Source organism: Cervus elaphus, chromosome 12 (genome assembly GCF_910594005.1).
Source record: "Cervus elaphus chromosome 12, mCerEla1.1, whole genome shotgun sequence".
Classification (NCBI taxonomy): Eukaryota; Metazoa; Chordata; class Mammalia; order Artiodactyla; family Cervidae; genus Cervus; species Cervus elaphus.
In genome coordinates, this window is record NC_057826.1 from 35,946,200 (window position 1) to 35,966,897 (window position 20,698).

A 20,698-nucleotide genomic window follows, 5' to 3' on the forward strand; every position below is an offset into this window, starting at 1 on the left:
CATGTGATCTAAAAACTGAATAATTCAATTATTAATCACTCAGAATTTATCCTTCTCATTTCAGATTTTCTCTTTGTTAACATTATAGGGTAATTTCTATATTGGCAAATTTAAACTGCAAATATTCTCAACAGGTTTCAACTATAGGATGGTTGTGCATATTCTCGTAATGACAATGATACAAGGTGCTACAAGTTAATTAAGTGGCTCCTTGAAAGATTTTGTAGATTTATAAACTTCAGAAATTGCCAAGACTAACAGGGGAAAAAACACTCCCTACAAGTAATTGGTAAACTGCTGATTAAATGACAACATACTTGTTTTTATTTGATCATATTTTGTCTTTATGAAACATAAGTGTGCGCATGTTCAGTTCCACAGGACCAAGAAAATAGATGCCCTTGCTCAACTTTGTAACCAGAATTAAAGGCTACCTGCCATTTCTACCATAAATCTCAAGTTTCCAGTAATATAACTAAGTACATAAAAACCATATTAAACTGAAAGCTACCATCAAAATTATTAAACCAGATTCTATATATATATCAAAGTGGATTACATTCATCAAATAAATTGTGTACCTAAGAACAGAAGTTCCAAAATAGTCTCAAGTCATTCCCATATTTAGTCTCATAGCCTCCATAAAATCGTCTCCATTTAAAAAATAAACGCATTTATTTCATTTTATGAACTGCTGCCTCTTGCGATTTCACCCACCTAAATAGAAACTGGCAAATTATTCAGAATGAAACTAAGTGAGGGTTCTGAGCGGTGAATTTAATTGGAGAACCTTGGTCAGGCGCCACCTGGTGGTCAGATAAATATTTTTCTAAGATAGTGAAACAAGAGTTTTTGTATGAACCAAAAGTAAATCATTACAATCATGAATACTTTATCAACCTTTAATTTGGTGGGATATTGAACTACTGGAGAAAATATCCAAATCAGGTTGATACTGGTTCAAATTTCAGCTCTAGCAATTTTGTTACCAGTTTTTTTTACCTTGAGCCAGTAACTCAAATTCTCTGGGGCTTAGTTTTATCAACTACGTCCTAAAGTTGACATAAGGAAACACATAAAGGGAATAAAATAATGCTTTGGATATATAACTATCAACAAATGGTACCAACGATTGCTATCGTTATCATTTTATCTGCAATATATATGTATTGAATGTTTTCTATATATCAAAAACATACATTCTTTACAGGCATTATCTCAGTTAATCCTCACAAGAAGTCTATCAATAAAGTTGGCATTTTTATCTATCAATTTAAAAATTAGGACATTAACAATAAGTTAAATAACTGACTTGGGATCATACAGTAGATAATAGCCAGGATCCAAACTTGATGTGCCATGCCAATGCCGTGATCCTCATCACTATGCCTAAACTCCTATTATTATCATGAATAATGATCACAATGATCATGATAAAAAATATTTCATAGGATTTCTTTTCCTTACACAAAGGTAATCTGAAATTTCATGAGAACAGTTTTTGTCTTTTTTTCCCCAGTGTACAAAAAGCATGATGAAAAGCTACCCATTCTATCTTATGTAGAGCATTTCTTTGATAAACATTATCATTGCCTGATATTTCCTCCCAGGAGGATATCTGAGAGGCTTCATACACTTTTCTATTAGAATTTTTTAAGCAATAGAATTCATTTAGATAAGTATTTGTTTTCAAGTCAGTTTGTTTCCAGGAACTACCTGGAGGAACTCAATTTGCTTGTACTCTATTTGCCTCCTTATAATCATCAATAAAATAAAAATTTTCAGATATTGTATCTAACATTTTATTACAAAAATAGTATTTGTCCATTGTTATCATGGACAGATATTAGGAAACTATAACTCAAAAAAAGATAAACATAACCATAATCATACCATGCAGGGAACACTATTAATAATTGTGCCATAAGTCCTTCAGTTCTTCTTTTCTCTGCAAATACATTTTTTAAGTGGGATCATCCTGTACACCCTGCTTTAAATCTAAATTTTCATTTAGCATCAAATGATAAGGACTTGCTCTGCCATATGTGGCTGCCAGACAGTCTCCATCTTTCCAGTTCAGAAAACATTGTTATTCAGGTGACTTTAAAGCCCCTCAAGCATTTTAAATTAGAAACTACATAATTCTATCTGAAGGCACAGGTTGAAAACTTGTGAAATCCAACCTCAACTTTGCTGTGTACAACTTTCTTCCTTGTCTTTAAAACATTCCTTTATTCCATCAAGTATTATTCATTCAATTAAAACATTAATTAAACACCAATTAGCACGAGGTCTGGTGCCAGTCACATAGGGGACACTACTATGAATCAGATACGTCATTGTGGCCTGTTTGGGGAGCCAGTGCCATGTTATCATGAATATCAAAGGTGTGCTGTCTGAGGCTGAGGCATAAATGCGTTTCAGGTCTCGGAGGTAAGTCTAGACAATTTTTGTTCCCCGTATCTGTTGCATTCTCTGGTTTTTGTAGAGACTGAGAAGCTTCCTGAAGGGAAAGTTAAAAATCACAAGTTGGGCTTTGGAAATACAAGAACATGTGGGAGCCAAGAAGCAGGGCAGGAAGACCCAACAGAATCAAACTGGAAAGATTTCCATTTCAGGGCTTCTGAAACAAAATGACCCTAAAGGAAGCCAGACTCCCCAGCAGAATAAAATACACAGAAGGGAGAGCTGGCTTCAAGATGCAGGGGCGGCCTGTTCCTGTCTCTTAAGCCTTCTCTCACAGGCCCTTGGCTGGGTCGGGGTGCGTCTCCGGTAAGAGACTGCAGAGCTTGCATCAAACTATGCAGTGGTCAGGGCCTGGCAAGCTTTGCTGCAAGACCCATCGAACAGAGCACAACACTCTCTGGGGAGAGACTGTGTCCCTGCACTCAGAGATAGAACCATCAGGTCACTGAGCAGACTGCCGGCCCTAGAGGCTGGAGTCATTGGCAGAAAGCACCAGTAACAGCCACTGTGGTGGCAGCACCCAATTCAGAGCAGCAAAACAAGGACAGCCCCTGTCTAGCAAGTGTGAGAGATACCATCCTGGGGACTCAGAAAATGCAGATGGACAGAGAGCCTGCAGGCATGCAGCTGGAGGAAAAGAGGCTGTTCAAGCGCAGGGAACTTAAATGGCTCTTAAGCGAGCTCTGTGGACTGAGCAGTGCCTGCAGTGAACTGGCCAGTGCCTGTCCTGTCCAGCAAGGGCCACTGCTCCTCAACCCCAGGTGATGGAAGCTGGGCCTGCCCAAGGGATATACTGGCCACATCGGCAACAGCATCAGGGTAGGAAGAACTTGAGCATGGCTGAAATGAGAGAGGTGTTCACCCAGGGGCAACATAGCCAGGCTAAAGGAACACAGTCATCTCCAGGATGAGCCAAAGCCATAACCCAGGGAAATGGGGAGAAGCATCAGCTTTCAAAGAAGAGGCAAGAAGCAGCATATTGGATCTGCTGCTTGATATAATGAGATATTCACTAATATCTCTTCTGCATCTCATTATCATCTTGTGACCATCACCCAGAGGGATCATAGAACACAAGACCTCCAGGGGACCAGTGGCAAGTGAACTAGAGGGTAAAGGTATGAAACTCCTGGGTTTTGAGGACAAAACACCAAGCAGGCAGCCAATGGAGAGGGTAAGAGCTGGTGATCTGCACTTAAGTGGTTTTGAGTAGCTGTTGAAGCCACACCCACCAGTGGAGAGGGTCGGTCAGCTTAAGATGAAGCATGGACCATATGAAGCACTTACCTTCACACGGTGTAAAATGAGGGAGCAACCAAATAATCATAGCAAAAATATATCCCTGAGAAATCTGATACCAGATCCAAAATCCAAAGGCTTCAAGTCAATGATTAACATTTTTATTTATTTATTTATTTTTAATAGAAGGATAATTGCTTTACAAAATTGTGTTGGCTTCTGCCATATATCAACATGAATCAGCAATAGGTATACATTTGTCCCCTCCCTCTTGAACCTCCTTCCACCTCCCACCTCATCCCACCCTTCCAAGTTGTTACAGAGTCTCAGTTTGAATGCCCTGAGTCATGCAGAAAATTCCCATTGGCTATCTATTTTACATATTGTAATAACATCTTTTTTTTTTTAATTGGAGTATAGTTAATTTACAATGCTGTGTTAGTGGCAAGTGTACAGCAAAATGAGCCGGTGATACATATACATATACCTGATGTTTTTAAGAGTCTTTTCCCATATAGGCCCTTACGGAGTACTGAGTAGAGTTCCCTGGGCTATACAAGAGTTTCTTATTAGTTATCTATTTTTTATATAGAAGTATAAAAAAGATCTTCAAGACCCAGATAAGCACAATGGTGTGATCACTCACCTAGAGCCAGACATCCAGGAATGTGAAGTCAAGTGGGCCTTAGAAAGCATCACTACGAACAAAGCTAGTGGATGTGATGGAATTCCACTTGAGCTATTTCAAATCCTGAAAGATGATGCTGTGAAAGTGCTGCACTCAATATGCCAGCAAATTTGGAAAATTCAGCAGTGGCCACAGGACTGGAAAAGGTCCGTTTTCATTCTAATCCCAAAGAAAGGCAATCCCAAAGAATGCTCAAACTACGGCACAATTGCACTCATCTCACACACTAGTAAGTAATGCTCAAAATTCTCCAAGCCAGGCTTCAGTAATACATGAACCGTGAACTTCCAGATGTTCAAGCTGGTTTTAGAAAAGGCAGAGGAACCAGAGATCAAACTGCCAATATCCGTTGGATCATCGAAAAAGCAAGAGAGTTCCAGAAAAACATCTATTTCTGCTTTATTGACTATGTCAAAGCCTTCGACTGTGTGGATCACAATAAACTGTGGAAAATTCTGAAAGAGATGGGAGTACCAGACCACCTGACCTGCCTCTTGAGAAAGCTGCATGCAGGTCAGGAAACAACAGTTAGAACTGGACATGGAACAACAGACTGGTTCCAAATAGGAAAAGGAGTACGTCAAGGCTGTGTATTGTCACCCGGTTTATTTAGCTTATATGCAGAGTACATCATGAGAAATGCTGGGCTGGACGAAGCACAAGCTAGAATCAAGATTACCGGGAGAAATATCAGTAACCTCAGATATGCAGATGACACCACCCTTATGGCAGAGAGTGAAGAGGAACTAAAAAGCCTCTTGATGAAAGTGAAAGAGGAGAGTGAAAAAGTTGGCTTAAAGCTTAACATTCAGAAAACTAAGATCATGGCCTCTGGTCCCATTACCTCATGGGAAATAGATGGGGAAACAGTGGAAACAGTGTCAGACTTTATTTTTGGGGGCTCCAAAATCACTGCAGATGGTGACTGCAGCCATGAAATTAAAAGACGCTTACTCCTTGGAAGGGAAGTTATGACCAACCTAGATAGCATATTAAAAAGCAGAGACATTACTTTGCCAACAAAGGTCCGTGTGGGCAAGGCTATGGTTTTTCCAGTGGTCATGTATGGATGTGAGAGTTGGACTGTGAAGAAAGCTGAGTGCCGAAGAATTGATGCTTTTGAACTGTGGTATTGGAGAAGACTCTTGAGAGTCCCTTCGACTGCAAAGAGATCCAACCAGTCCATCCTAAAGGAGATCAGCCCTGGGTGTTCACTGGAAGGGCTGATGCTGAAGCTGAAGCTCCAATACTTTGGCCACATCATGCAAAGAGTTGACTCATTGGAAAAGACCCTGATGCTGGGAGGGATGGGGGGCAGGAGGAGAAGGGGACGACAGAGGATGAGATGGCTGGATGGCATCACCGACTTGATGGGCATGAGTTTAAGTAAACTCCGGGTGTTTGCGATGGACAGGGAGGCCTGGCGTGCTGCAATTTATGGGGTCGCAAAGAGTCAGACAGGACTGAGCGACTGAACTGAACTGAACTGATGTATATGTCAATCCCAATCTCCCAATTTATCCCTCCCTCCCTTACCCTCTGGTAGCCATAAATTTGTTTTCTACATCTGTAACTCTGTTTCTATTTTGTAGATCAGTTCATTTGTACCCTTTTCTTATATTCCACATATATGCAGTATCATATGCTGTTTGTCTTTCTTTGTCTAACTTACTTCACTCAGTATAATACTGTCTAGGTCCATGCATGCTGATTAGCATCTTAAATTTGGTATCTCTAAATCTATAGATATGTCGTGAAATAATGGCTCCATTCTCCAACAAGAGCTTAGGGATGCATGCTTTCCCTAAGGAACAAGGCGATGCCCATCAAGGTTCTGGAGCTTGGGGATACATGATGAGAGATGGCAGGACCTCGGCGTGAGCCACGACCAAAGCACCACACAGCGCTCCCTTTGGGGCGCTGCATCTGGGTTCAAGGACTGCCAGCTAAGCTGAAGAAGAGCAGGAGCAAAAATGACAGGGTAGATAGGACTTTTCAATTAAACCCAGGGGAAGTTTGGATAGCTCAGCACATTTACAGCTAATGGCAGTGTAAGTTATCCAGATTCCCTGGACATTAGTAAGTTATGCATAGCTCACTTGGTTGCCCGGCTGTTCGGCCCTCATAGATTAGTGCAGGGGTCACCAGCAGTTAGGGTGGGCCCAGGGCAACCAGGACCACAAGCAATCCATGCCCCTTCCTTCCCTTAGTCTCTGCCTCTATTTTTCTGCATTTATTCCAGTTTTGACCTCTTAAATGTTTTGATTGTTTTCCATAAGAGTAAATAGACCTATGATTATTTCATCAATTCAAATGCACAGTGAACATTAGAGCAACTCACGAGCATCAGTCTCAGACAGAAGTGGGGTCATGCACCAGGGCGAACCTCACTGACCCACAGAACCACCACAGGGAGGGTCAGGAAGTTAAGACACTAGGCAAATAGACCTCTAATTAGCATCAATTGTAAGCAATAAATTGATATTTCAGGAAGATATCTCCATAGAGATCACGCTGTGGTGACCTCATACAGTTCCAGATTTAGTCAGCATCCCTTTTTAAGCAGGCATCTGATCTGAAACAGTATCAGGAACTATAGAAATTATCTGCCCATTGGCCCAGTAATTTATCCCCAGGGAATTTAACTCGAGCGGCCAACAGAATCACCTAGATTCTTGTTAAAACCAGATTCTGAGGCTCCAATATCACCATTCCAACTCAGTGGACCTGAGAATTTGCATTTCAGACAAGCTCTCTGATGCTGATGTGCTTTTCTGCTGGTATCATTTTAAGAAGTGTTTTGAAGGATTTTCCAGTCTCTTTTCCTTTTGCCCCACATGTTGCCTTCAGAATCTAACACTGGTAAAATCCTAGGTTCTAAAGATGAGGTATAAAGTAAATGACCAGAAGATGCCAGGCCACAACAGAGCCTTTATCATATATTCAGCAATAAAATTAAGTCATGAAGTATATAACAAACATGTTGCTGTTGTTGTCACTCAGTCGTATCCGACTCTTTCTGACTCCATGGACTGCAGCACAGTAGGCTTCCCTGTCCTTCACCATCTCCCAGAGCTTACTCAAACTCATGGCCATTGAGTCAGTGATGCCATCCAACCATCTCATCCTCTGTCACCCCCTTCTCCTCCTGTCTTCAGTCTTTCCCAGCATCAGGGTCTTTTCTAATGAGTTGGCTCTGTGCATCAGGTGGCCAAAGTATTGGAGTTTCAACTTCAGTGTCAGTCCTTCCAATGAATATTCAGAATTGATTTCCTTTAGGATTGACTGGTTTGATCTCTTTGCAGTCCAAGGGACTCTCAAGAGTCTTCTCCAACACCACAGTTCAAAAGCATCAGTTCTTTGGTGCTCAGCCTTCTTTATGGTCCTAAAATCCTATATATTATATTACCCTAAATAGTTAGATAGAAATCCCTGTCTTTCAGAAAACTCTGTGTGCTCCCTGTGTCTTCTTACTGTATATGTAAGAATTATAAAAATGTATTTGATAAAGAAGGAATTTACAAAAACAATTGATTTCCAATTTAACAGCTTATGACTGCTCAAACCATAAGACTAACCACGGGACTAACCACCGTGCTTTTTATTATCTATTGCAATTAAGCAACTTAAGAGAAAATTTTAATGGTATCATTACATTTGATGGGCTGCAAACAAAGTTTACATTTGATAGGATATATGCAAAAAGGCACTGTATTATCAGTGTATCAAGATAATTGGATCATGTCATTGAAATCAAAGAGGAAATTTAATTCAAGAAAGCAGGGACATTTTGATCTTGCAACACAAAGACAGTGTTTGTCCATTATCTGATGAAAGACAGCTATTGCTGTAGAATTTTATTGCCAAATCAGTGGCTTTACTCTAAAAACAAGCACCAGAATTGCAGCATTGGAAATACACCTTGTATATTCCATTAATTCTGATGCTCAAGCTTGTGTATGAGAAAGAAAATGCTATTTGGCAGCAAGAGGCCACTCTGAAATTTTAGTTTAAAATGTAAGAATTCAGGAAACTGATGTAGATAAACTTAATAGAGAACAACTGAGGAAACAACAATAGCCTGAAAGGGAGGTTTTCATAACTGTGATATTTAACTTCTGGCCTATTTTCAATACACCATACCCTCCCTAAATGCAAGGAGAGCATTTCCCAAAATACTTTCTGCAAGTTCCATTTTAAGATCTTGACTCTTTAAATCCTAAGGGTTTTCTATATTTATCTCTTACAACTGAAATATGTAAACAAAGAGTTGGACACGACTGAGCACACACACACACACACACACATTAGAAAAAATACAGATATAAAATATATCTTAAAGGAAAAAAACAAACTGCTTTAAAGGGAAGCTTTCACAGCAGTGGAATTTAACATATGAATTATTTTTAATGTAGAATACTCCTCCTTTATGTAAGAGAGGATCCAGCACAGTGTTTCCCAAAGTATTCTGAAAAGTCCACTACCAAGGAAGTTCTAGAAACACAGATTCTCATTCATAGAGTCTCAGTAACTCTGGTATATGATAGAAAGTGCCAAGGATGATAAAAACTGAAAAACATGACTTTACAGAGTTGACACCTTGATTTTGCTTCACTTTCCACCAACCGATCCATCTCCAAGTCATGCTGTTTCTACATAAAGCTGTATCTCCAATCAGTTTGTGAAAAGACACTATGCAATAGTAACCAAAGGATTTATATCATATAGCATATGTTCTCTGATTTCATTAAATTAAAACTCAGTAAGAGAAAGAAAACAAGAAAATCTCCAAAGGTTCAGAAATTAAGTAACACACTTCTGTATAAAAAGTGAGTTAAACAAGAAATCTTGGGTAAAATAGGAAAATGTTTTTATCAGAATAACAATGAAAACATGACACATGCAAAGTTGTGAAATAGAGTTAATACAGTGCTCAGGGGGAAATTTTATAGTCCTGAATGTATTTATGCTTTCACCTCTTGGTTTCTTGGACACCACTCTCTCTTGGTTCTCTTCTAACTCACTGATGGCTCTGTGTCCATTTTCATTGCTAGAATTCCTCTCTTTGAATTCCAGTTGTTAGAATCTCCTAGACTCAGCCTTGGATCTCTTTGCTTCTCTATTTATACTCACCCCTCAGTGATCTCACACAATTCCATAACCTTGTTTTATATCTCTATTGACAATTCTCACATTTTCCCTCAATCCTTGGCTTTTACCTTGAATTCCTAACTTGCACAGGATCATGTTAATTCCTAAGGACACTCTCAATCCACAGGCAATGAGTTGAAACCAGAGGCACAAAAAACAGGGCCACCAGAGTTCTAATAAGTGGAAGATGTCATATTTTCCTTTAAAGGAATACATTATAACATAAATTGTTTTACATTTAGCAACCGTTAGATCTACAACTGGAAATATGAAATTATTTGTAAGAGGTATAGAAAAAAATCAGGCCAGATACAGATTACAAAATCTGAGGCAAAAGATTCTTAAAATGTCAGACCTAACTACATAGTTTTATTGTTCTCAGTTAAGTTCAGTCACTCAGTCATGTACGACTCTTTGTGATCTCATGGACTGCAGCACACCAGGCCTCCCTGTCCATCACCAACTCCTGAAGTTTACTCCAACTCATGTCCATTGAGTCGGTGATGCCATCCAACCATCTCATCCTCTGTCATCCCCTTCTCCTCCTGTCTTCAATCTTTCCCAGCATCAGGGTCTTTTCAAATGAGTCAGCTCTTCGCATCAGGTGGCCAAAGTATTGGAGCTTCAGCTTCAGCATCAGTCCTTCCAATGGATATTCAGGACTGATTCACTTTAGGATGGACTGGTTGGATCTCCTTGCTGTCCAAGGGACTCTCAAGAGTCTTCTCCAACACCACAGTTCAAAAGCATCAATTCTTTGGCACTCAGCTTTCTTTACATTCCAACTCTCACATCCATACATGACTACTGGAAAAACCATAGCTCTGACAAGATGGACCTTTGTTGGCAAAATAATGTCTCTGCTTTTTAATATGCTGTCTAGGTTGGTCATAATTGTTCTTTCAAGGAGCAAGATTCTTTTAATTTCATGGCTGCAGTCACCATCTGCAGTGATTTTGGAGCCCCCCAAAGTAAAATCTCTCACTGTTTCCACTGTTTCCCCATCTATTTCCCATGAAGTGATGGGACCAGAGGCCATGATCTTAGCTTTCTGAATGTTAAGCTTTAAGCCAACTTTTTCACTCTCCTCTTTCACTTTCATCAAGAGGTTCTTTAGTTCTTTGTTTTCTGCCATAGGAGTGGAATCATCTGGATACCTGAGGTTATTGATATTTCTCCCAGCAATCTTGACTCCAGCTTGTGCTTCATCTAGCCCAACACTTCTCATGATGTACTCTGCATATAAGTTAAATAAGCAGGGTGACAATATACAGTCTTGATGTACTCCTTTCCCAATTTGGAACCAGTCTGTTGTTCCATATCTAGTTTTAACTGTTGCTTCTTGACTTGCATACAGATTTCTCAGGAGGCAGGTCAGGTGGTCTGGTATCCCCATCTCTTTCAGAATTTTCCACAGTCTGTTGTGATCCACACAGTCAAAGGCTTTGGCATAGTCAATAAAGCAAAAATAGATGTTCTTCTGGAACTCTCTTGCTTTTTCGACAATCAAACGGATGTTGGCAATTTGATCTCTGGTTCTTCTGCCTTTCCTAAAACCAGCTTGAACATCTGGAAGTTCACTGTTCACATACTGTTAAAGCCTGGCTTGGAGAATTTTGAGCATTACTTTACTAGTGTGTGAGATGAGTGCAGTTGTGCGGTAGTTTGAGCATTCTTTGGGATTACCTTTCTCTGGGATTGGAATGAAAACTGATCTTTTCCAATCCTGTGGCCACTGCTGAGTTTTCCAAGTTTGCTGGCATATTGAGTGCAGCACTTTCACAGCATCATCTTTCAGGATTTGAAATAGCTCAACTGTAATTTCATCACATCCACTAGCTTTGTTCGTAGTGATGCTTCCTAAGGCCCACTTGACGTCGAATCCCAAGATGTCTGGCTCTAGGTGAGTGATCACACCATTGTGATTATCTGGGTCATGAAGATCTTTTTTGTACAATTCTTCTGTGTATTCTTGCCACCTCTTCTTAATATCTTCTGCTTCTGTTAGGTCCATACAATTTCTGTCCTTTATTGTGCTCATCTTTGCATGAAAAGTTCCCTTGGTATCTCTAATTTTCTTGAAGAGATCTCTAGTCTTTCCATTCTATTGTTTTCCTCTATTTCTTTGCATTGATCACTGAGGAAGGCTTTCTTATCTCTCCTTGCTATTCTTTGGAACTCCACATTCACATGGGTATATCTTTCCTTTTCTCCTTTGCCTTTTGCTTCTCTTCTTTTCATAGCTATTTGTAAGGCCTCCTTGGACAACCATTTCGCCTTTTTGCATTTCTTTTTCTTGGAGATGGTCTTGATCACTGCCTCCTGTACAATGTCATGAACCTCCAGCCATAGTTCTTCATGAACTCTGTCTATCAGGTCTAATTCCTTGAACTATTTGTCACTTCCACTGTATTATTGTATGATTTATCATATTGATTTAGGTCATACTTGAATGGTCTAGTGGTTTTCCCTACTTTCTTCAATTTAAGTTTGAATTTGGCAATACGTAGTTCATGATCTGAGCCACAGTCAGCTCCTGGTGTTGTTTCTGCTGACTATACAGAGCTTCTCCATCTTTGGCTGCAACGAATATCATCAATCTGATTTCGGTATTGACCATCTGGTGATGTCCATGTGTTTCTTGTGTGTCCTTGTGATTCTCTTGTGTTGTTGGAAGAGGGTGTTTGCTATGACCAGTGCGTCATCTTGGGAAAACTCTATTCTCCATTGCCTTGCTTCATTCTGTACTCCAAGGCCAAGTTTGCCTGTTATTCCAGGTATTTCTTGACTTTCTGCTTTTGCATTCCAGTCCCCTATAATGCAAAGGACATCTTTTTTGGTGTTAGTTCTCGAAGGTCTTGTAGGTCTTCACACAACTTTTGAACTTCAGCTTCTTCAGCATTACTGGTTGGGGCATAGACTGGCATTACTGTGATATTGAATGGTTTGCCTTGGAAATGAACATAAATCATTCTGTTGTTTTTGAGATTGCATCCAGTTATTGCATTTTGGACTCTTCTATTGACTATGACGGCTACTCCATTTCTTCTAAGGAATTCTCATTCTACTTAATTTCAAATAATTTAGTTGACAGTGTCAAAAGATAAGGAGTCTTCTGAGCAATTAAAGTGGAATTAGTCTGTCTGGACAAATGTCATTTTAAAAAGCAAAATACTAGGGAGAAAAGTAGATTTCTCAAAGCAATTTTCTTTCAACCAATGTGAAAAAGTAGCAAACAGAACCAAGTAATAATAATATTTTCTGATTAGGAACAATAATAACTTCCAAAATGATGTATACAAAATAGATCTGTGATGAATGGTCCACACTTAAGAATAAAGAAGATTTTAGGGGAACAGTTAAATGAAAAGAGTATATAAAGCTCAACTGTATTAAGTATTCAGAGCCTCATAGACAGCAGAGATCCATGGAAGGATGAGAGGAAAGCAGAGACCTAGGTGGAGTAAAAATTTTCTTGCAAGAGGATGTAGAAAAGTGTATGATACCCTCCCACATTCTATGTCTGACTGCTTGTTCATACCGGCAGCAAGTATGACAAAGTAGCTTCACAAGTTCCATCTCTTGTCTTGTTAACCAGAGGAAAATATTCTGATGAGCTCGTGTGAGAAACCAAGGATATATTTACACTGCCTCCAGGTGATTAAGCCTGGAACTAACTCCAGTTAGAACTCAAAGACATTAGAGGTTGCGGACTTTGAGGAATTGCTAACAACTGCAAGTATAAAGAGGCACAGCAGTATAAAGAGAACTATTGTGTACTTATCCTCGTATTTTTTTCTTGAGTCCTTCAAATGACACCTAAATTGTCCTCCTTCTTGCAATGGCAGAGTAAGGCCACTATTAATCTAATCCTCTTGCAAAGTACAAATAGAAAAGTTGGATGAAATTTTTTTTATTCTATTGAAAATTTCTATTCTATTTTATTCTTTTGAAAGTCACTGGAAATCCCTCTAAATGGAGAAGATTATAAAATCAAAATAGAAAACCAAGAGAGAAGAGTATAGCATTTAAAGATGGTTTTCCCAATTTTCTAATTCCAGAAAGCATCTGAGAGTCTGAGTAGCTGAATGAAGATTTTACAGAGACTCACTGAGAACCCCAGAATTAGTGTAAAGATTAGTTTAAGCAGAAAACATTTGAAACTCAACAGATGAAGAAAGAAGCTTCCTTGGAGCTTCACTTATCTGACTAAAGCAGAAACTTCTCAGAAATGAGGCTCCATAAATTCCCTTGTCAGGATAGGTGTATTTCCAGGAGAGACCAAGAGTAAACCTACCATAAATCTCTCCAAGGAGTTTCATGGCTATGACAGAAAGACCACTTGCACCTGCAAAAACAAACACTGCAAACCTTCTTAGCTTTTGTTTGTTCTCCTAAAAACCCATTTGTTTTCCCTAAAAAAACTATTTGTTCTTTGCAGAGAAGCCTTTCCTCCCAAGTCCCTCTGTCCTACTCTGTTAGGTGTGTAAGTCCCAAATCTAACCATGCACCTGAGTTAGTCACAATCATGTACTCCTGCATGTATGCACATTACACACACAAATAAACTTTTCTCCTGCTAATCTACTTTTTGTCAGTTTAATTTGCAGGCCCACAGGACATTAACATATGACAGTAGAAGAAAGGTTCCCTCCAAATACCAATTTCAATAAATTAGGGCCAGGAGGGCAAAAGAATAGGCTTAGTAAGTACAACAGATTTTTAATTACTCCAGGGTAAGAATGAACACAGAAATAGACCAATCCTCACAGGCACGGAAAACCATGTTTGAATCATTCAATCCTGATTGGTGTCATGAACTAGGATTGTTGTTGCCACGACTAACTGAATGCCAGAAGCAAAAATTAATCCTCTCTAGAGTAAGATATCATCACATAGCATCTGTAGTTATCTTTACTGAGCTTTCATATACAATGTTTGATACTAATGTTTCTGTAATTATATTTACTGAGTTTTCATACACAATGTTTGATAGTAATGTTTCTGCTCATTCATTCAGTCATGTCCAACTCTTTGCAACTCCATGGATTGTATGTAGCCTAACAGGTTCCTCTGTCCATGGGATTTCCCACAGAAGAATACTGGAGTGAGCTGCCATTCCTAGTCCAAATGTTTGTATGAGTTTATTTATAAAATGGATACAAAAATGCAGCATGATTGAAACCTAAGAGTGGAAGAAAGCAGATAATAGAAACAGACTTGGGAGAGCAGGCAGAGGAGAAAACAGGGAGTGATTGTTAACTGATATGAGATTCCTTTGGGAACATGATGAAAATGTCCTAAAATTAGACTATGGTGATAGCTATTCAACACTGTAAATATACTGAAAACTTTTCAATTGTACATTTTAAACAGGTTAATTTTATATTATGTAAATTCTATCTCAATAAAGTTCTTTCACAATTTATTCATTAACTAATCAGGGGGAGGATATCATTGTAAGAATTTTGGCTCAAGAGTCTGAAATGTGGGAAACATCAAAAACTGAGATGGAGGAATCATGGGTGGAGTGGGTCTAGGAAAATGACAATCAGGAGTTCAGCTTTGAATCTACTGAGCTGGAGGTGCCTGTTTTACATTCAGTGTAGATATCAAGTAGAGAATTGAATAGATAAGTATAGAATTTGAAGAGAGATCTGTGCTGGAAATATACACTTTGGAGTTATAATATATAGAGGAAATTTAAAACCGTGAGAAAGGTGGTGATCACCATGGAAATAAGTACAGCTAAAGACGAGACAAGGTAGAGAATTTAGCACTGGGAAAAAAAGAAAGATGAAAAGAAAGGAAGGGGGAGGGTAGAGGAGAGAAAAGGGAAGAGAAGAACAGTGGAAAAACAATAATGAAGAATGAGAAGGAGGGACTTCCCTGGTGGCTCAGTGGCTAAGACTCCAAGTTCCCCACGCAGGGAACTGGGATTCTATCCCTGGTCAGGGAACTAGATTCCTGCAGGGAACATGCTGCAATTAAGACTTCGTATGCCGCAACTAAAGCTCCCACATGCTACAATGAAGATCAAAGATTCCACGTGCTGCAACTAAGACCTGTGGCCAAATAAATAAATTTTTTTAAATAGAGAGAACATCACATCTTTAAGAAATAATGAAAGAAAAGAAAAAAGAGAAGGAACAACCAGTGAGTGTTCAGTGTCTTGGTAGCCAAGAAAGTTTATCATGCAGGAAGGAATAATCAACAGACCAACCAAAAAGACGAGGACTGACAATGCTGGACTTAACAATATGGTGGCCATTAATGACCCAAAAAAGAGGTTTTTGTGAACAGCTAAGAGAGCTTTTTTTTTTTCATTTATTTTTATTAGTTGGAGGCTAATTACTTTACAATATTGTAATGGGTTTTGTCATACATTGACATGAATCAGCCATGGATCCACATGCATTCCCCATCCCGATCCCCCCTCCCACCTCCCTCTCTACCCGATCCCTCTGGGTCTTCCCAGTGCACCAGGCCCGAGCACTTGTCTCATGCATCCCACCTGGGCTGGTGATCTGTTTCACCATAGATAATATACATGTTTCGATGCTGATCTCACGAAACATCCCACCCTCGCCTTCTCCCACAGAGTCCAAAAGTCTATTCTGTACTTCTGTGTCTCTTTTTCTGTTTTGCATATAGGGTTATCATTACCATCTTTCTAAATTCCATATATATGTGTTAGTATACTGTAATGTTCTTTATCTTTCTGGCTTACTTCACTCTGTATAATGGGCTCCAGTTTCATCCATCTCATTAGAACTGATTCAAATGAGTTCTTTTTAATGGCTGAGTAATATTCCAAGGTGTATATGTACCACAGCTTCCTTATCCATTCATCTGCTGATGGACATCTAGGTTGCTTCCATGTCCTGGCTATTATAAACAGTGCTGCGATGAACATTGGGGTGCACGTGTCTCTTTCAGATCTGGTTTCCTCAGTGTGTATGCCCAGAAGTGGGATTGCTGGGTCATATGGCAGTTCTATTTCCAGTTTTTTAAGAAATCTCCACACTGTTCTCCATAGCGGCTGTACTAGTTTGCATTCCCACCAACAGGGTAAGAGGGTTCCTTTTTCTCCACACCCTCTCCAGCATTTATTGCTTGTAGACTTTTGGATAGCAGCCATCCTGACTGGCTGGTACCTCATTGTGGTTTTGATTTGCATTTCTCTGATAATATGTGATGCTGAGTATCTTTTCATGTGTTTGTTAGCCATCTGTATGTCTTCTTCGGAGAAATGTCTGTTTAGTTCTTTGGCCCATTTTTTGATTGGGTCATTTATTTTTCTGGAATTGAGCTGCAGGAGGTGCTTGTCTATTTTTGAGATTAATCCTTTGTCTGTTGCTTCGTTTGCTATTATTTTCTCCCAATCTGAGGGCTGTCTTTTCACCTTGCTTATAGTTTCCTTTGTTGTGCAAAAGCTTTTAAGTTTCATTAGGTCCCATTTGTTTATTTTTGCTTTTATTTCCAATATTCTGGGAGGTGGGTCATAGAGGATCCTGCTGTGATTTATGTCAGAGAGTGTTTTGCCTATGTTCTCCTCTAGGAGTTTTATAGTTTCTGGTCTTACATTTAGATCTTTAATCTATTTTGAGTTTATTTTTGTGTATGGTGTTAGAAAGTGTTCTAGTTTCATTCTTTTACAAGTGGTTGACCAGTTTTCCCAGCACCACTTGTTAAAGAGGTTGTCTTTTTTCCATTGTATATCCTTGCTTCCTTTGTCGAAGATAAGGTGCCCATAGGTTCGTGGATTTATCTCTGGGCTTTCTATTCTGTTCCATTGATCTATATTTCTGTCTTTGTGCCAGTACCATACTGTCTTGATGGCTGTGGCTTTGTAGTATAGTCTGAAGTCAGGCAGGTTGATTCCTCCAGTTCCATTCTTCTTTCTCAAGATTACTTTGGCTATTCGAGGTTTTTTGAATTTCCATACAAACTGTGAAATTATTGGTGAACAGCTAAGAGAGCTTTTGAACTGTGGTGTTGGAGAAGACTCTTAAGAGTCCCTAGGACTGCAGGGAGATCCAACCAGTCCATCATAAAGAAGAGCAGTCCTGAGTGTTCATTGGAAGGACTCATGTTGGAGCTGAAACTCCAATACTTTGGCCACCTGATGCAAAAAGCCGACTCAATTGAAAAGACCCTGATGCTGGGAAAGATTGAGGGCAGGAGGAGAAGGGGACAACAGAGGATGAGATGGTTGGATGGCATCACCAACTCAATGGACATGGGTTTGGGTGGACTCCGGGAGTTGGTGATGGACAGGGAGGCCTGGCGTGCTGCGGTTCATGGGGTCGCAAAGAGTCGGACATGACTACGCGACTGAACTGAACTGAAGAGAGAAGAATGATCAGACTGAGTTTAAGGAAAAAATTAATGAAGACAAGAAAGATTTGGAATAAATCATTTTTTAAAGATATTGTGGCAAAGAGAAGCAAAGAAATGAGTATACAACTAACAGGAAGAGTAAGATCAAGAAATGAACTTACCCTGTCTTCAATTTCTGATCTTAAAATTTCAGTTGATGGTAAAACTGTAATTTCACTACCAAAAAAACAGACCCACAGTAGATCCAGATAAGAAAACATCAGATACAACTTTAAAATAATTACAATCTATTAAGAGAATTAACTTTTTTTTGGACTCCAAAATCACTGCAGATGGTGAATGCAGCCATGAAATTAAGAGACACTTACTCCTTGGAAGAAAAGTTATGACCAACCTAGACAGTATATTAAAAAGCAGAAACATTACTTTGCCAACAAAGGTCCGTCTAGTCAAGGCTATGGTTTTTCCAGTAGTCACCTATGAATATGAGAGTTGGACTGTAAAACAAGCTGAGTGCTGAGGAATTGATGCTTTTGAACTGTGGCGTTGGAGAAGACGCTTAAGTGTCCCTTGGACAGCAAGGAGATCCAACCAGTCCATCCTAAAGGAAATCAGTCCTGAATATTCATTGGAAGGACTTGCCCTGAAGCTGAAACTGCAATACTTTGGCCACATGATGCGAAGAGCTGACTCATTTGAAAAGACCCAGATGCTGGGAAAGATTGAAGGTGGGAGGAGAAGGGGATGACAGAGGATGAGATGGTTGGATGGCATCACTGACTCAAAGGACATGAGTTTGAGTAAACTCCGAGAGTTGGTGATGGACAGGGATGCAGCCTGGTGTGCTGCAGCCCATGAGGTCACAAAGAGTCGGACATGACTGATTGACTGAACTGAAATGAACTGAAGAGAATTAACAAGCAAGATTGATTATTTTAACAGTTAAATTTAACTATTTTTAAAGAACTAGCAAATTCTACCACTAAAAAAATACATAAGTGAAGTTAAGGACTCAGTGGATGAGTTTTTAAGGTTAGTTCAAATATAAGGGTTCCATTTCTGTGAATAGCCAAAAAAATTCTCTGATACCAAGCATTTCAGAAATAACTCTAGATTAATTATAAAACAACTAGTTAAAGGCCCTGGAAAGAGACCAAGAGCAGGCAGTTTCTGAAGGGGAGTCAGCCAGAAGGGCCTGGCACTGAGGGTTCTCTCATTTCACAATTTCTAGCAGAAGGAGAGGTATCAGTCAGATCCCTGCAGGACAGCTAAAACTCCAATTGAAAAAAAAAACAACAACTCACCATCTTTCCTGCATGAGGAGTCAGAGCAAAGAATTCACAGCAGCCACAGAAGCCATGAAGTGAGGAGGGGATCACAGACAGGAGTGGAGAGGGGAGCCCCACATCCTCTTTTAAGGTTCTACATTCTCCCGGTTATCAGCATGCGTTCTTAAACTTAGAAATTCCAAACATGAATGTGCTAGCCTCAGTGGGCTGGAGACACCTGTAGATTGTTCTGGGCTCAGACAAGGAGCCCTGAGCAGAAGCAGTAGGGGTGCCGAACAGAGAGAAACAGGCCGCCCTGTCTCTGTTGCCACTGGGAGGAAAGAAAGAGGACCACTAGGGAATCCTCAGGGTCTGTGCAGCAGTGAGCATCCCAAAGGAGGTCCCCAGCACCTCTCCCTCAAGTCTTATAGTACTCAGTCTCCAACCGCTTCCCCATCTCTCTTTTGCCCCAGATTTGGAGACTTGCCTTCATGGAGTATAAGGACTCCCATTCTCGTTTCAGGGAAGAATGAATGGTGCTGTTATCCACTAAAATGAAGCCTGAATTGTTTGATATTGTCAGTTTGGGTTTGCAAAATGTACTGCTTGCCATTGTCTTTTCTCCTCCCATAAATATATTAATGTTCCCACTTTTGTTAAATTATATATATATGTATATATATAATAATTAAATAAATAATATAAATATGTTTATTTCTTTTATAAATACAAATATTTATAAAAATTTTCCACACCAAACCATGGTCTGACTCTCATAAGAGTTCATAGCAATAAATGATGACCACATGCTTCATACCTATTAACTCAGTTCATGTTCACAACAAAGTTGTGACAGAAGCATTATTCTTACCTTCAGGTTACATGTGACAGAACTGAGGCATGGGGAGGTTAAGCAATTTATACAAGTTCAAATTATTACAAATCATTTAGCAAGTAGGTAGTCTGGATTCGCACCTGGGATCCAGAATCCTTGTTCTTAATCGCTGTGCTCAGTCGCTCAGTCGTGTCTGACTCTGCAACGCAAGGACTGTGGCCCACCAGCTCCTCTGTCCATGGACTTCTCCAGGCAAAAATACTGGAGTGGATACCATTTCCTTCCGCAGGGGATCCTCCCCACCCAGAGATTGAACCTGGGTCTCCTGCATTGCAGGAGGATTCTTTACAGTCTAAGCCACCAGGGAAGCCCTCTTAATCAGTACACATGCAGCTTTTCATGGGCTCACAAGGTCCCTCATCAGAAATGTAAAGTGCAAGAGTACATTTTCATTCCAATGGGCATTGAAAGAGTAAAGGATTTTTTTTTTCATTTTTCACAATTTTTCCCACTGAACAATACCTGCATTTTGTATAATCCTATGCTGGTTAGAAAGCTAAAAAAAGAGGTGAGAGACACAGAAAGGACTAGAATCAAAAATGCAGTCTTTGAGTTGTATGAGTCTAGTTTTTATCCAGATAAATAAAGAACTATGGAATATTAATACATAGTGACTGTATAGCATTGAGACACTTTGAACAGGCTGAA